The sequence below is a fragment of the Tupaia chinensis genome, unplaced genomic scaffold (genome assembly GCF_000334495.1).
Source record: "Tupaia chinensis unplaced genomic scaffold, TupChi_1.0 Scaffold144767_1, whole genome shotgun sequence".
NCBI classification, from domain to species: Eukaryota; Metazoa; Chordata; class Mammalia; order Scandentia; family Tupaiidae; genus Tupaia; species Tupaia belangeri.
Window position 1 is genome coordinate 684,403 of NW_006204627.1, and position 17,390 is coordinate 701,792.

Genomic DNA, 17,390 nt, shown 5'->3' on the forward strand with positions numbered 1-17,390 from the left:
GACCTGGTGGCTTGCTTTCTCTCTCTCTCTCTCTCTCTGTCGCTTTCTGGTTAAATATAGACAAATAAATAAAGTTAAATAATAATTCTTTCAAAAAATTATTTTAAAAAAGGCCCTAACCCAACCTCAGGGTTCAACTCTCGAGCCAACAACAACTGCTCACCACCTACTATGTGCCCAGGACTGTGCCTGCCAGGAGCCATAGGGAGACCGGAGGACAGTTCCTCAACCCGAGGCCCCACAGCTAGTGGATGGTAAGGCAACTCGGCCAGGGTGTGTCAGAGGTGGCAACGAAGCGTCATGGGAGACAGAGGATTGAGGGCTGATTGCCTGGGGAAGTAGGGAAGCTTTTCAGAGAGAACAGAGTGTCTGGACATGGAGAGCTGCTCCAGGACTGTGGAACTAGAGCCAGGGCAGAGACAAGAGGGAGAATTCAAGGCTGGACGGAGAGACTGAGGTGGGTTGGAGGGGCCTTGAAGAAGAGTGACAGTCAGACATGTCTTTGAGGAAAGTGTCTCCAGCAGCTTTGTAGGGGACAGAGAGTGGAGCCAGGAGAACAGCGGGAAGGCCCTTATCTAGTCCATGAGGGTGACTGTGAAAAAATGAGCCTCTCATTGACTTTTCCCTGCACAAAGTCTCCCAGGCCCTGAGCCTCCATGGGCCTCTGACTCTATAGAGAGATATAAACATGCTTGTTCTCCTCAGAATGGAATCCAAGCAGGAGAAGACCCTGCAACAGCATTTCCAAATCTTGAACAAGTGGTCTAGGGTCTGAAGTCTCCCTAGAGAAACCACCTGGCTGGATTCTTGCCTTGGCATAGATCCGAGTGACTAAGAGTCTAGAACATCCTCAGAGCTGAGAAAGGGGTCACAGGAGCTGAGCTGCCGGCCTTTCCTAGAGTATGAAGGGACAGAGATCTAGCCCCCCAAACACCACTGAGTTAAACAGGTCTTTCCCATCCTGAAACAAATCCCAGCCTCAGTCCTTCCTGATTAACAGTGTGGGAAGGCTGGACAACCCTCGAGGTCAACAGACAGAGGGCTGAGGAGGGAAATGAAAGTTTCGCCCACCAGAATTTCTTCAAATGGGGTCATATACACTTGAGTTCAAAGAAAGAATCCAAGTGACTCTACATTTCTAAGCCTGAAGCCAATCCCCCAAGAGCTACTCAATGGCATAACAGAGATCCACCACTGGGACTTACTTGAGTCTCAGGCATCACAATGGTTATAGTCTTCTTCCAGATGAATCACACACAGGTTGCCATGACCCTTTAAAAAGAAAAATCCAACAACTAATGTCAGTTACAGGATCTTATGTCACAGTCTCAGATCTTGTCCCTTCCAAGAGGTTGCACATGTTTGCACACTCTGCCTCATGTGACACTTTGCCTTTGTGCTCTAACAAGTTTTGCATGAGAAGAGAGGAATAGTGAGACTGCTAAACAAACCCTATTGTCTGCCACTGTCTGGGCCCCCGAGGGCTTATCACGTTTCTGCACAAAGACTTTGCTGAGGGGGTAAGATGGACCTGGAATGTTTTCTTAGCCGCTTTAATAAAATCAGAAGATGCCAGCATTTCTAAACATAATGAAAGTCAATAAAGCTGATGTAAACTTGATAACAAAGTAGGAATATGAAATGGTCACATTTTCTAAGGTGAAAAGGTTCGAAATGCTAACTAAACTAGAAAGTTTATAAAAGTCAACCATCTAATCATGGCTGAATTTGCTAAACAAATTACTATTTTGGCTTCCAGTGACTACCTACAATATTTGGTTACATCCTGATGCTTCTACAGAAAATGCCTCTCTGCCTATTTGAAAAATGGAGTCCAGTGTTACAAAATATTTGTACTAATTTACTTTCACATTTAAACAAACAAAATCCAAATGTTTAAGACATAGTTTAAGAGAATAAAAACTTACACAGATATGAAATTTGAGATCTATACAAAAGGCAATACCCATACTCCAGGGAAGTATATATCCTGTGCTCAACACATTGGTAAGCCTGCATGTCCACCTAAACACATACACATATTCTCTCTAGCATACAAAGAGGGGTGTTCAGGGTTCCTGGAGCTCCTGGAGATGGCACTCACTGTTCCAAATTTGTAGACTATTAACGGGAGAAAACCTACTATTTGCTAAGCACGGGTCATGCATAGAATCATTGCTAGGGATGAGACACACTTTATCTCAGTGACTTCTCACAAACAGAAAACAGAGCTTGGAGAGCAGATGCCAAGATCTGACAACATGGCAGGATTTGTGCCCAGGTCTGGCTGACTCAAGCACTCATGATATTTTCCACCAAACTGAGGTGTGAGGTAGCCCAGATGTCAATAGTTAGTATAGCTGTGGTGGGCCCAGGGGCATTGTGAGAGACTAGCAAGCTTTGAGGGTAGTCACCTGGGCAGAACCTGCAACTATGACCATCACTATCATCATTATCAAGCCCACATTTCCTGAGGCCTTGCCAGTTGACAAACAGGCTGGGCTGCCCCAACCACATTCTATCAGCCTGAGCTGTAGGCTCTGTACTACTGTCTCAAGCCAAAAATCAGAGAGGCTAGAGGCCTTGATTGAACTGTCTCCCACTTCTCAAGAGAAGCGTCCAAGAACAGTGGGTAGGAGAATCAAACATTCTAGTAGAGAATTCCACTGTTGGTATAACCAGAGTTTGAGAATGCAGGGACCTCCTCGTACTTCCTAGACTTCCAGAATAGAAGTCTCTATTCACCCTGAGTTACTACTGAGACCAGCAGCAGGGAATCAGGGGGCTCTTTGAGATTCAACATGGTGGGATGGAGGTGGCCATGACTGCACCAGTCCACAGGGCTAACCATTGGTCAGATTCTCACAGAGAGACAGACTACTGTGATCCAGCCACTCAAAGGACAAACTTGTACCCTCTGTCTGACCAATTGCCAAACACACGTTGAGTTGCCTGTAAAACTACTAAATCATAAAGTCCTAGAGCCCAGTACCTCTTTTCCTCTTGAGAGTTTCCTCCTCTATAAAACAAGAGGCTTGATCTAATAGATTTCCTCAAGGATTCCTTTCAACTCTATAGACCCTGATGTTTAAAGACACCTAGAAAACTAGTCAGTGTTAAAGGACAGGAAGGAAATCAACTGTGCATAGGATTGTGTTGCGTGGTCAGCATACACTCCCTGAGATGATCTTCCCAACAACCCTGGAGGCAGGTAGCACAGTATCACACTACAGATGGAGAAACTGAGACATGGCACAACCAAGGGCCTCAATTAGACTCTAGATTAGCACTCACCACAGCAATCTTGATACTTAGTCCTGGGGGTTCACATCCATGCTCATTCCCTGATGTAATTATCTCCCTTTATAATCAATCAGAATGAAGAGACACTGTCTCTCCTTGGATTTGCCATCATACCAGTCCCAAGCAAAGAAGCATGAATCTCTGGCTCTCTGTTGGCCTGATTGGGGTGATATAGGAAAGGTTTCCTATGAACCTCAATTGTGTCATGGATCCTGATAGACACAAGAAGCCTGAGGGAGAGGAATTTGGGAGGAGCATCCTCTCTGTCATTCCCCAAGCCTAGCTTTTCTCTGAAGGACTCCAAGTACTTAGACAGGGTCTGGCATCCCTTCAGTACTCAATATATACAGACATTCCGCAATTAATGACCTACTTATTTATCAACAGCTCAGACTTATGACCAGTTCTCCAGCACAGGGAATCCCCTTTCTCAGTCTTTGTCTCTTTCCTGCAGTCAGTTTGTATTTATTACATGAAATATGTGCAATCACACAAGACCACATATTTCATTTGCACTTTATTGTATACTCCTAGTAGTATGTAGAATAAATAAAAATTATTACACTGGATTTCTATTATCAAATTGTTGTGTGTCTTGTCACTTTCTGGTCCTCATTTCATGTATGCTTTTTGTATGGTAAGAACTACATTATTCTAGTGTGGTGTTGTGTGATAGCAATTAAAAATACATACACAACAGTCTCTGACACACTAGAAAGCATTCACCTTTAAGCTCCTTGCTTATTGACCAATTCACTTAATGACCTAGGCAAGGATCGGAACTTGGTTGTTAAGAAAGGAGTGTCTGCACTAGCTGAATGAAAGAATAACTAAAATAAATAAATCTGGACCTTCACTGCACTAGACACCTGTTGGTATGAGTTAGTGGGAGACACACCGAGACCATCTCAGATCACAAAGCTGGCCCCACAGCAGCATGTTCCAAGTGGAAGTCTCCATGCTCTCACCCTTTGTGCAGAAGATGAAGGCTCAGAGGACGAACCAGGTCTGCTCTTCACCCCAAACACAGGGAGCTTCTGATAGAGCAAGAGAAGCTACCCAGAGAGGCGGTTAAGAACTCAGGCAAACCAAGGCTCCAATCCCAGGCTGATTAAACTGGTGGCCAAAAGTACTTCTGGATCCCTTTCTTGGATTCAATCCTAGTGCTCCTCCTTACTGGCTCCAAGACATTGGGCAAAATGCTTAGCCTTTCTGTGCCTCTGTTTCCTGGTATCTAAATTGGATTGATAGTAAATATTAACAGAGTTCTGTAGGTAAAGAGCCCAGAACAGTATGTGGCATGAAGTAGGCACTTGGTAAAAATGAGTTAGTGGCCCAGTCATGGTGTCACAGGCAGTGGGGTGCCACAGTGCAATACTGGGACCAAGTATTGATACAAAGGTCCTGGATTCAGATCCCAGGTCAACCTGCACCCTCTGGGCTGGCTCGAGAGCTGGGGCAAAGATCACAGTATGGCAAGACCCTGTCAGGGGCAGGTCTCTCTCTCTCAATAAATAAAACAAAACAAAACAAAAGTGAGTTAGTATTATTCCTTCTCTTTTTTTTTTTTTAAAGTTTACTCATCCATTCATTCCATGAGAGAGACACACACAGAGATTCAAGCAACCCCAATAGGATCTGCAGGCTGGGATTAGGCTCAGATTATAGACATACACACCTGGTGTGCCCAGGGAGGTCCTGGGACATGAACCCAGGACCTTTCCCAGGTGGGTCCACTTGCATTACCACAGAGCTACCATCTAGTCCATTATTAGTTTTAATTATTAATGTTACTAGCATCCGTCTCCCTTTCTTCTGATAGCAGATTCCATCCCATCTCTCACTCTCCAGCCAGAAGTGTTGGCAGGGGACCTATGGCAGGTTCATGAGAGTGTCTTCCCTCCTTGGCCATTCCAGTGGTACAGAGGGTGTGCACACGCTCCAGACTCACTCACCACATACTAACATGGAAAGTCTCCAGGAAGCTTGGTTCTCTTGGTCAAGGGGGAGCCGCGTAGGGTCAGCCTGGAGCTGCCTGCAGCCAAGGACCACTGAGTAGGGGACTCTGATCTGAGGATGCTAGAGGCCACCTGTGCTCCTCCTGACTCTAGATTCTTTAGCACCTCTTTTGAGCCTCCCCTGAAACCTAATGTATCCCAATTTGTTTAACCTCATTCAAGTTTGGTTCTTCTACCTTGAAACTGAGAGCTCCAGTTAACAACAACGCTCAACAAATTGCTGCTTAGTCATCACTAAATCCTGCCTAGGAAGAAATGCCAGCTGCAGATCTCAGGGAGAGTCAGGCACCTAGGGCAAAGCGAAAGTGTACAGCAGGTGTCTCTATAAACACCAGTGAGGGGAGGCTGCTGTATACCACCAGCCTAATACCTTCCTAGGAGAGACATTTGGGCTCTTTAAAATTTAACTTATTTTATACTTTCTTATTTATACTTTATTGTTGTATATCTTTGTGGGGTACAATATACCTTTTTGAAGCATGCAGGCAGTGTGTGATAGCCAAACCACTACATTCATCATCTTCATCAAAGAACATAGATTTGCACCTTTGGTTTTCATTCTACAAGGTGTATACACACACACATTCATACACACACACATATATATATATATGTACATATATATACACACATATACATATACACTCATACATGTGTATATATATACACTCATAGACACATATATGCACTCATACACACATATATGCACTCATACACACATATATATGCACTCATATGTGTATATATACATATATATAAAACACTCAAACACACATACACACACATACATGTATATGATTGGCCACACCCTTTTTAAAAAGTCTGTTGTGGTATATCATTCCATAACCTATTTGCTTTCTTCGGGTTTTGTTTTGTTTGTTTGTTTGCTATAGGGTGTACACACTCACCAGAGAGAGAAAGTGAAAAATCACCCTCCAGGGAGAATAGACCTAGCAATCCCTTCTCAGAGATACTTCCAGGATTCGGAGCATGCATACGAATGTACCTAGTATGTTTTTCAAGCCACAGGGTCTGGGACTCGAATCATTCAGTCAGCCATGTGGATTCCAGTGCCTTAAACACCATGACATCTGCTGGCCCCTACATGCATTCTTGTGTCTGGCAGTGTTTTCTCCTTGAGACCCCTCTTCCTCCCTCATTCCCCCTGCAATCTCTGGAGTCTACAGATGCCCTCTACACCTTTCTGCCTTTGAATCTTTTACTTCATGCCATCAAGTGCAGTCATTTGGAATAAGTTAAGTGAGGATAATAACATTTGTCTTTCACAGTCAGGCTTATTTCACTTATTATCAAATTGTCTAGATTTGTCTACTTTGTGTAAATGACAGGATCTCATTGTTCTTCATAGCCGAGTAGTATTCCATTGTGTGTATGTGCTACTTTTCTTAATCCATGTCTTAGCTATTGTAAATAATGCTGCAATAAATGTAGGTGTGCAAGTGTCTCTCTGACAGAGTGGTTTCCTGTCCTCTGGGTAAATCCAAGAGTGGTCTTACTGAGTCATATGGTAATTCTATTTGAAAAATTTTGAGGGTTTTCCACAGGGCTTCATTAATTTACATTCCCACCAGCAGCACCCAAGGGTCCTCTTTTCTCTGCAACCTCACCAGCACTTGTTCTTTGCTTTTTGATCATAACCATTCTAGCCGGGGCTAGGTGATACCTCACTGCTGTTGAGATTTGCATTTCCCTTATGGAAAGAAACATTGAACAGTTTTCACATGCTTTTTAGCCACTCATATGTCTTCTTTTGAGAGTTGTAGGTTCAGACCAATTGCCCTGGGAGAGGCATTTTGAAATCAAAAGAGTGAACAGCTCAATCTTGCAAGCCAGCTCAGAACCCAGCCTCAGGGGGCCTCCTTGCCTGGAGAATTAGCAAACCAGAAGAAGAGAAAGAAGGAAGTTGGTGTCAACTTTCATTGCCTTCAAGTTGGCGCAAAAATAAATCCTGACAGTTATTTAGAACAACTCTGCCTAGAGGAGGAAATAAGAGAGAAAGGGGGGAGGAAGGGGAAGGGAAGCAAAATGGCCTCATTTGAGTGTTCAAATGTGCTGTGCATTGTGGGTTAGGCCCCGTCACTTGTATGATCTTACATAACTTGTACAACCCCGGAGCAGGATGATCAAACATTTTGTGGATGGAGAAACCAAGGCTCAGAGAGATCAACACCTCACTCGCCAAGGTCATGTGACCAGGGCTCCTGCTCAATGCGCTGCTTCCTCGGTACACTCTGACTCCCCGGAGGTCTCTTCTTCACTCAGTGCATTTCCACTCTCACTCACCAAAGTGAGACCCGCCAAAGGGCAATGGCACCATTCTGCTGGTCCCTCCTCCACAGCTACTCAGAGGCCGCAGCTCTAGACCCTAAGAGCAGCCTAGGACAAGTTTCTCTCTCTGGACTTCAGTCTTTATTTATTTATTTAGTTTAATCTCAAAGAGCTCCAGTGTGATTTTATTTATTTTTTTATTTATTTAAGAGATTTTTACCTTAGAATACATGCACTTGCCGGGAGAGAGACAGACACAGGAAGAGGGAAAGTGAGAAATCACCCCCTGGAGGGATGGCCATGCTTCAATCCCTTCTCCTCCATCCTCCTCCTGGGATCTTGGGCACACATGCGTACACACCCGGCATGATTTTCAAGTCACCAGATCTGGGACTCAAACTACAGTTGACCATGTGGGAGTCCAGTCATGTAACGACTATGCCATATGCTGGACCCTCTAGTGAATTTTTTTTTTTTGGGGGGGAGTGGTTTTTGCTATAGGGCACATGCACTCACCAGAAAGACAGAGAGAGACAGAGAGACAGAGAGACAAAGTGAGAAATCACCCCCCGGGGGAAAGCCACGCCACAGTCCCTCCTCCATTCTCCTCATGGGATCTCGGGCATGTGCACACATGCGCCCGGTGTGAGTTTAAACCTCTGGCCCCAGGACCTGAACCGCAATCGACTACATGGGAGTCCAGCGACATAGTCATTACGCCAACCGCTGGTCCCCGTCCAGTGCAATTCTAATGAGATAATATTTATCAATGGGTTTGAACTGAGATGTGCCTCTCAGAATCCCATGAGGAGTTTTTTTGGTTTCTTGTTTGTTTTTCTCAGTCACTTATCCTAAGAGATTCTGACTTGACAAGTCCAACTACCATGCCTGACATTAGGTAAATAAGAGGATCTTTGCTTTGTCTCATTTTCTGATCACCTTCTTGGGCCAGCCCAGAGATGATCTGTTCCTGTGCCCCTCCCCCCACCGAGTGTGTGTGCGCACAGGTGCATGCACACACATCTCCTAATAGCACCTTCTTAATTTCCTCCAGGAAAAGAAGTTCTACCTTCAGATATATTTTTAAAGCATTTTAGAGACAGAGAAAAATCAGTCAATCAATCAATCCATCCTTGGCCTGGTAGCAAAAACTAAGACCCAAAACACATTGTCCAACTCCCCACCTGCAGCATTAGCCACGACATGAACACACAAAGGGGTGCACAGGGCCACTCTCTGCACGTCCCTGGAGCTGACTGAGGCCTGCACGGGTGTCAATGGAATGACCAGTGGAGGAAGGACCACGCAGGCCCAGGGATCCGCTGGTGCCAAAGGAGATGCAGCCAGAGACAGACGCAGTAGCTTCCAACATCTGGAGAGTCGGAGTAGGAGCCGTGCTCTGATGGCATGAAAAGCCTCTGGCCACAATCACGGCTCAGCCCAGCTATACCTGTGGGTGTGGGGAAGGGAGCCCAGGGAGCCTTGCCCACCGACCCTCACAGGACACAGGCCTCGCAGTGCACAAAGTCAGGGCTACACCAGCCACAGGGGGTATCCAGGCAGGTATTTCCCTTATTTTTCTTCTACTTTTCATAGCTTGTATTCTCTGCTATTTAAAAAAGAAAAAGGAACTGGCAGATTTCGCCCCGGGCATGATCTGGTTTTATTCCCACTACCTGGGTGTGACCTGGCACCACCCAGAGCAGCCTTGCCTGGTGCTGTAGTGGCGTGCAGTACACTGGCAGGATCGTGGGCAAGCTGGATCAGCTACAATCTGGAAGGAGAGGGTATGCTCGCGGGGTCCCATTTCCTGGGGTACCAGGAGTCCGAGATGCTGCACGAGCACACGGCACCACCCTGGCATTCAAGCTTTCCAGGAGGGAGGAGGGGACACACATAAAACAAAGCTGTAGGACAGGGGCTCCTGTGGCAGGTCTCTGTCTTCCTGGACTCTGACTTGCTCACACCCACTGAAGCCTCAAAGTACTTCCTCAGTAAGCTTTTGTTGAGCTTCACTGAACAGAAGGTTCTTCTGCTTAAGGAACAACTCTATGGGTTTGGTAAGTCAGGCTTAAAGGCTGTTCTTGAGCCCTGTGTTTTAGTCTCACTTTAGCTAGAAAGATCATTTGCCTAGTTGCCTCCCAGGGAGACAGTGTCCCACCCCCAGTCTCTACTTCAGCCCCCAGCAGCCCCTCTGGTCCTGGGCATAGCCAGGGGCCTGTACCTCGGCACATAGTTCCTCTTCCAGGGGAAGCTGTGAATTCCAGCCTGCCTCCTCCACCCCCAAGTGCAGGTGCCCTTAGGGCAGGTTGGTGGTCAGGTTCTGCCGCAAATGCTGAAATCTACAGAGCTGAACCCACGGTCTCCCCTCCCCACCAAACCCCAAACCTGAGTCCCAGCCTAGATCTCCAACTGCTGAGAAGGGGAAGCGGGAGTGGAGACGTTGGAGCAACTCCAGCACTGTTTCCCCCAGGCTTAGTTTGAAAGCAGCAAGACCTGGAGGAGGGAGGGGCTAGAATGGAAACTGCTGGGTGAAGGTCTGTGGCTCACATGCCTCCTTCCAACCCTCTTCAGGAAATGGGCTAAAGGGGGAAGAATGGCCTGGCTTTGGTGGGGATGGTCAGTCGGAGCCTCTGGCCCAAGGTTCCCTGAGATGGGCACCGTTTCATTAGCTCCCATGGCCCGTCTCTGGACAAATTACTTCACTCTGCAGAGCTGCTAAATGGGGATGGCTGGGCCAGCCCAACCTAGTGGTTTAGGGAGCCAGCTCCCACATGGCTGCCCACAGTTCAAGTCCTGGCCCAGGCAGCTTGAAAAACAATCTGGATATGTATGTGTGTGCCCCAAATCCCAGCAAGATGGTGACGTGAGGAGAAGGAACTGTGGCCTGAGCACATTCCATCAGAGGGAACTTTCTCCTTCTCTGTCTCTCTCTGGCAAGTGCACACTCTCTGGCAATTAAAAAAAAAGAGAGAGAAAGAATAGTAACCAATCACCACACAAGATGATGGTGAAGACCAAATGAAATATGAATGTGAACACACTTGGCAAACTAAGATGCCCTTGGAAATACCAGGCATCGCCTGTAATCCTGGGAGGTGGCTTTTTGGGTCAGAGTACTGAAAGGACGAGGAGAACCAGGAATTCATTTCTTTGGACAGACTTCTTTTAACACCTTGGAGTACAAGCCACAAGTCTCTAGGGATTAAAACAAAAACAAAAATGAGGAGATCTCTCCATAGCCCAAGAAAGGTGAGAGTTACAGCTGCATCTATTAGGTCATTGAGAAAGCTGTGACGTATTTTTTTCATGTTTTCCTATGCAAAAAACGTGGCATGACTTTCCAGACAACTCAATATATCATGAGGCAAAACAGAATGTGCAGCAGGAGTGATCCTGCAGAGAGGATGGGACGTTCCATGCCGGCCTCCGAGACGGGGAGGCTCCTACAATAATATCATAACATAATGGTTATTAGCATAATATTCGGAGTGCTTGCTGCCGGCCAGGGGCTGTTCTAAGTGTCAATATGGCTTCTCCCACTTAATTCTACAACCCTATGAAGCAGGCTCACAGATGACAAAACTGAGTCACAAAGAAAGTGACATCTGTCTTGGCCTCACATAGCAGCTAAGTGGTAGAGCCAGAGTTTGAACCTGCCAGGCTCTATTCCTTCAGTACACAGAGGATCAGGTCAACAGAGACAGATCTCAGACAAACTCTCTAGGTGGCTGAAAGGCTCTGATAAGGCTTGCAGGGCTGAGTCGCTGAGACTGACTCACCCGTGGCCTCTCCTACCTATCGGTAGCTCCTGACTCATGGCAGGAGTGCCCTGCTCCCCCAACACACACACACACACACACACACACACACACATTCTTCTTGGTCTGTCCTGGGAGCTGGCTATGCCTCTACCCTCCTCAAGGCTCCATGTGGGCACCTAATACCAAGGGAGACTGAGGTAAGACCACTATGTCAGTGTTGACATGTACACAAGAGAATATCAGAGTAATCCTAGCTTGGCCACTTCCTGGCTGTGTGACCTTGGCAAGTTTCAGCCTCTCTGAGGCTCAGCTTCCTCACCTGTATTTGTTGCAAAGTTGAACTGAGACATGGCAAGTGTGGCACCCAGCATGCTGCAGTCTCAACACACGAGGGCTGAGTCGGAAGACTCCGGTAAGCCTTTCTATTGCAAAATCATTTGCCTTATGATAATATCTGGTTGTAACAGTGGCACAATACTTTTAACTAGTCTCCAACCGCAACTAAGCTAAACCCAGTACACACATTACCTCATATTAATCCTTAAGATAATCATTTCATTTTTCATTTGACTTAGCTTAAGAATAATACAAAAAGACAATACATTGATTTTTTTTTAAGGAGAAATTTTTTCTACAGAGCACATACGCTCACCAGAGAGAACGAGAAACAAAAAGCAAGAAATCAGCCACCTGGGGGATGGCCATGTTAGAATCTCTTCTCCTTCATTCTCCTCTCAGGATTTTGGGTATGCACACACACATGCTGGCATGAATTTTAAGCCTCTAGGTCCAGGACTCAAACTGTGGTCAACTACACGGGAGTCCAGAGATGTAACCATTATGCCATCTGCTGGTCTCTACATTGATTTTATTTGGAGTGGTTTTTATTGTTTGTTTGTTTTGTTTGTTTGTTTGTTTGTTTTTGCTATAGGGTGCGTGCACTCGCCAGAAAGACAGACAAAGAGATAGAAAGCGAGAAATCACCCCCCAGGAGGGATGGCCATGCCACAATCCCTTCTCCTCCATTCCCCTCTTGGGATCTTGGGCACGCACATGCGCTCGGCGTGAGTTTAAGCCACCGGGTCCAGGACTCGAACCATGGTCAGCTACATGGGAGTTCAGCAACATAGCCATTACACTAACTGCTGGTCTCTACATTGATTTTATTTGCACATACAAATACATGAAAAGAGGCACAGGTGGTCAAGCAAGCTAATCAGGCACCTGTTATACGCCAGTTGCTATTCAAAGTATTTTACACTTAGCAACCTATTTCATCCTCTCAAAAATGTGCCCATAAGGTAAGTACTCCTTTCTCCCCGTTTTATGGATGAGGAGATTGAGGCACAGAGAAGGAAGTGCCAAATGAGAAATTCTTTTTAGGTTCTGGTCATCTTCTGAGGTCACATCCTCTCATCTAGGCTTTCTGCCTTGGAGCCCTGTGCCTCATCCTCCACAAAGCCACTTGTAAGACCTTCCTCTCCCTGGCACTCCTCTGCTCAGGGACACTCAGGCTCCCTGTCGCCTCGAGCCAAAGATTCCAAGCAGTTAAAGAAGATCAACTGAGGGTTCAAGATCCCTGCAGGACTTAGCCTTACTGTCTTGCTATGGCGCCGGACATTTCACTTGCTGGGTTACAAGTCCCCATGCTAGCGGGTCAGCAAGGCCTGGCTATCCTATTTAAAACCACTGCCCTCCCGCAACTGCGACCTTCTTCCCCACCCAGCACCCTCTGTCTCCTTCCCTGCTCTCCTTTCTTCACCCTACCTCTTTGATCACCTGGTCTCCCACAATGTCACTGACTTGTTGACTGTCTCCCTTCCCCTCCTAGACCACAAGCTCCGTGTGGCAAAGGATGACAGCCTGTTTCATCCCGTTTTTCTCTGTGACAACCCTACCAGTACACCCGTAGCTGGCACAGGGCGAGGGCTCCTAAATACCTGCAGAGCAAATGAATGAACAGACGCAGAAGATGCCTGGGCGTGGGCCAGCTGATGGAGTGGCCCATGTGGCTGACCGTGCAGTTTGAGTTTCGGACCTGGTGTTTATGCGAGCAGGACTCAAACTCCCGAGTGGAGGATGGAGGAGAAGGGATTGCAGCGTGGTCATCCCCTCGGGGGGGCGGGATGCTTTCACACTCACCCCATCCTCTGGCAAGTGCACACTCCCTATAGTAAATTTAAAAACACGGAGAGAAAAGGAAATGCCTGAGAAGACATTGCTCCACCAGAGCAGTGCTCAGAGAATGGTGAGCACATACATCTCCAGCCTCCCTCCCTCCTCCTGGGGGCATTTCTGGAGGTCAGGCTGGAAATACCTCCACTGAAATGTCTGGAAGCTACACCCTTTGTCACTCATCCTCCTTGGGATTTCCAGCAGGAGACCCCACGGCCCTCAGCCTCCCAGCCTGTCCTGAACAAAACACACACAAACTCAATGTCCCTCTGTCCTAATGTCCTGCCCAGCCCTGCTGTCACCCCTACCCACCCCAGACCACACCCTTTCTCTCCTCTCGCATCCTCAGCATCCACTCGGCATGCTCTCTTCCCCTCCCACTTATCCACTTGCACTCCATGTGCCCTTTAAGATCCAGATCAAATCCTGTTACTGCCTTCTCCTCCTCTTCTGCCTCCTCCAGGAAGCTTTCCAGGCCTTCTCCAGCTCATGAGAAACACTCCCCACACCCACTGCTGTCTGTCCCAATCATGTGGACATTAGTCACTACCCACCTTGTGACTTGCTTCCTATGACTGAGCCGAACTGTTACCAAAACTCCTGTACCTAATTTTTGTACACCTGTCTTGTTTTCCCAAGCATACCGTAAACACTTTGGGAGGAGAGCTGAAGGCTTATCCATACCACAGGACCTCTAGCACATAATAGGTGCTCAATAAATGCTTCTCAATTAATTTTCCAAGGTAAACAAGTCACTTTCCCAATCGGGTCACTTCCTCAATTATAGGTACCTGGAGAGGCCCTTCCCTACCTGAATTTTTCTGTTTATTCCTTCCGAGAGACAGAGAGAGGCAGGGACAGAGAGAGACTCCTGACAGGGTCTTTATGCAGAGATACACTCCCAGTCCTGGCCAGTGCAGTCACAGGCGCGTGTGTGCACATCTGGTGTACTCGGGGAGGTTCCGGGACAAGAACCCAGACCTTCCCCACGTGGACCCAGTTGTATTACTAGTGAGCCACTGCCTGGGCCCTGAATTTTTTTTTTTTGAAAGCCTACTCTGGTCTTTGTTATCTGCAGAACTAGTGATAGACAGGGCTGTGGTGGAATGGGCTAGTCTTCAAAGGCGTCAGATGTGTTCAACTCTGGCACCCCTGCGCTGGGCAGACAGATGGTTTGCAAAACATCACAGGCATGAGAAAGGTAAGTCCATAGTCTTCCAGACAAACCTGGAGATTCAGAGAGTTCCAGTTCTCGAAATACTGGCGCTCATCAGAGGGAAACCATGGTGTAAGTTTCAGGTGAGTCATAGCCGCAAGCCAACACTGTAGGCTCAGGTACACCCCCGAGCACCCGCTCTCTGTAAACTGAGATTACAACAAATGGCAGTAAAATCTCAAGGGACTTCTGAGCATGGGGGAGATGGGAGTCAGGAAGGAGGGAGGAGGAAGGAAGCCCTGTTTACTACAGCCCTCTGTGGCTGGGCCTGCGCTGGGCTCCAGAGGCGACCCCCTCACCGCTGGGACTAGCCACTGCACACCTGGGGAACTGAGGCCAGGGGAGCAGGAGGCGCAGAGCTCAGACTCAAGCAGGTGAGGTCCGTTTCATATGACCTCACTGGTTCCAAAGTAGCCAATCAGAATTCCCAGATTAGCTGTGATTCCTAAATGTTTCAGATAGGAAGTGCACTCTGCAGGTTCCCAAAACAAAACAAAACAAAACATAAAAGTGGTTTCTCTCCTCTTCCTGGTCCCATCTGCACAGTGTGTCACTCTCTGAAACCAGTCGCAGTCACCACTCTTGTTAGTGGCTAACGTCTGTTCCTGACCGTACCTGTGCATCTCCGTATAAATAGAAACATGCACTGTTTTCACATGACAGAGATTGGACACACTTCTTTGTGCCCAACCCTTTTGGAAAAGGTGTTTTGTTTTGATTTGATTTTAAATTTTGCAATAGGGTGAAGGACTTGCTGGAGAGACAGAGAGAATGAGGGCAAGTGAGAAATTACACACACAGGGAACCAGCAGTTAGCGTAATGGCTATGTCGCTGGACTCCCACGTAGTTGACCGCGGTTCGTGTCCCGGACCCGGTGGCTTAAACTCACGCCGGGCGCGTGTGCGTGCGTGCCCAAGATCCCGAGAGGAGAATGGAGGAGAAGGGATTGCGGCGTGACCATCCCCCCTGGGGGGTGATTTCTCACTTTCTGTCTCTCTGTCTCTCTCTGTCTGTCTGGCGAGCACACGCACCCTACAGTGAAAATCTCTCCAAAAAAAAAAAAAAAAAAGAAATTACACACACACACATTCACCGGGAGGGATGGCCACACTGTACACCCCTTCCCTCCATCCTCCTTCTGGGATTTTGGGTGTGCACACACATGTGTGTTTTTCAAGCTGCCGGGTCCAGGATTCGAACTGCTCAGTTGGCCACATGGGACTCAGCTGCTTTAACAACCACCCCATCTGGCTGATCCTTAAAAACTTGTTAAAGGTTTATTTATATTATTTCTTTCATGAGAGAGAGAGGGCAAGAGCATTTGAGTGTTAGAAAGAGAAAAACAGGCACCCTCGACACGGTCTTTTCATGCCTCGATCTCCTTCCCCAGCCCTCCAGCTAGTCAGGATCTTGGGCATGTGCATACATATGCACATGCATGGACACACATGCATATGCACGCTGGGTGTGCTTTCAGGTCACTGGGGATCTGAGCCAGTGGTCACCATGTGGCTCCCAGAACCGCACATCAGTTTGCTACCGCCCTACTCCACTGAGGCTGGGCTTGCTCCCAGCTTTTATCTTTTCAAGAAATGGGTGTGAAATAGGGAAGGCAGAATTTCTCTGTAGAACAGAAAAGCTGTACATCTGCATGAAAAGCCCATGAGACAGAGAAATATTCTGAAGAACATGTGAATGGGCGAGGTGAGATGAAAAGCCACGTAATGTCACCATGGAAATGAGAACCACAAGGCTAGTTACTGACACAGATCCCAGGCCAGCCAGAGATGAGCTTGAGGGGATGGGGCGAGGGTGCCGGGAACCCCCAGGGCTAAAGGTTCTGTCTGGCTTTGCTGAGAGTTCATCTTCTAGAAGAGAGAGGAAGCGTCCATAGGAACGGGGACTAACCTAATTCCCTAATTCCCACGAGAGTGGTAAAATGGACTAGTGACCGGGAGAACACAGAACTGTGCAGGAAAAACAGTCACTTCCTGTGATGTTTGTAAGAGCCTGAGAAGGGAAGTTGGTGCCTGGGACTCTAAGAAAACAGCCTCCAATGAGAAGGCTGGAAGGGCCTGAGGCCTGAGGCTGAGGAAGTCAATCACTGGCTCAGATTCCAGCCATGCGACTGGGAGAGATGGGAGGACGGGAAGCACCGACGCGGAGATGCGAGGGGGCAGAGATGGGGTAGGAGCCTGGTGTTTGGAGGGGCTTTCTATGACGTCCAGCCCCTGGCCCAGCAGTTACTTCCCAGAGCACAGAAGTTGGTAGGTGAGATGCTAATGGGCCTGGCGTGGCCTCTGCAGGGACACTGGAAGGTGGTCTCCCAGAGGCCGGGAGACCACGTGGTATCAAGGCAAGTTCACTTCCTTCCCTAATAAGATACTTGATGGTAGAGGGAGAATTGCAGTGGTCAAGGATTATCTGGCTTCAGGAAGTCCTGTCATCACTGGACAGAGAAGCCAAAGGGTAGAGACACCAGCAAGAGCAACTCGAACAAGCGCTCCCAGTGTAAGCTGATTAAAGCCCGTGGGCTCCTCCATGGCAGTCTCTAGCAGTGTGTCAGAGGGAGGCTGCCACTGTACAAGGCTGGAGCCACATGGGAGGCCCAAGCTCAGGTCCTG

General features: G+C 47.6%; 1 long non-coding RNA gene across 1 annotated transcript in view; it reads right to left on the bottom strand.

The window, feature by feature from the left end:
• The window catches only part of LOC102495713 (uncharacterized), a 55,944-nt gene that overhangs the window by 24,948 nt on the left and 13,606 nt on the right, over nucleotides 1-17,390 (bottom strand). The window contains exon 2 of the long non-coding RNA XR_337221.2: nucleotides 1,206-1,272. This is a non-coding gene — a long non-coding RNA (uncharacterized LOC102495713). The remainder of the gene's footprint in view (nucleotides 1-1,205; nucleotides 1,273-17,390) is intronic.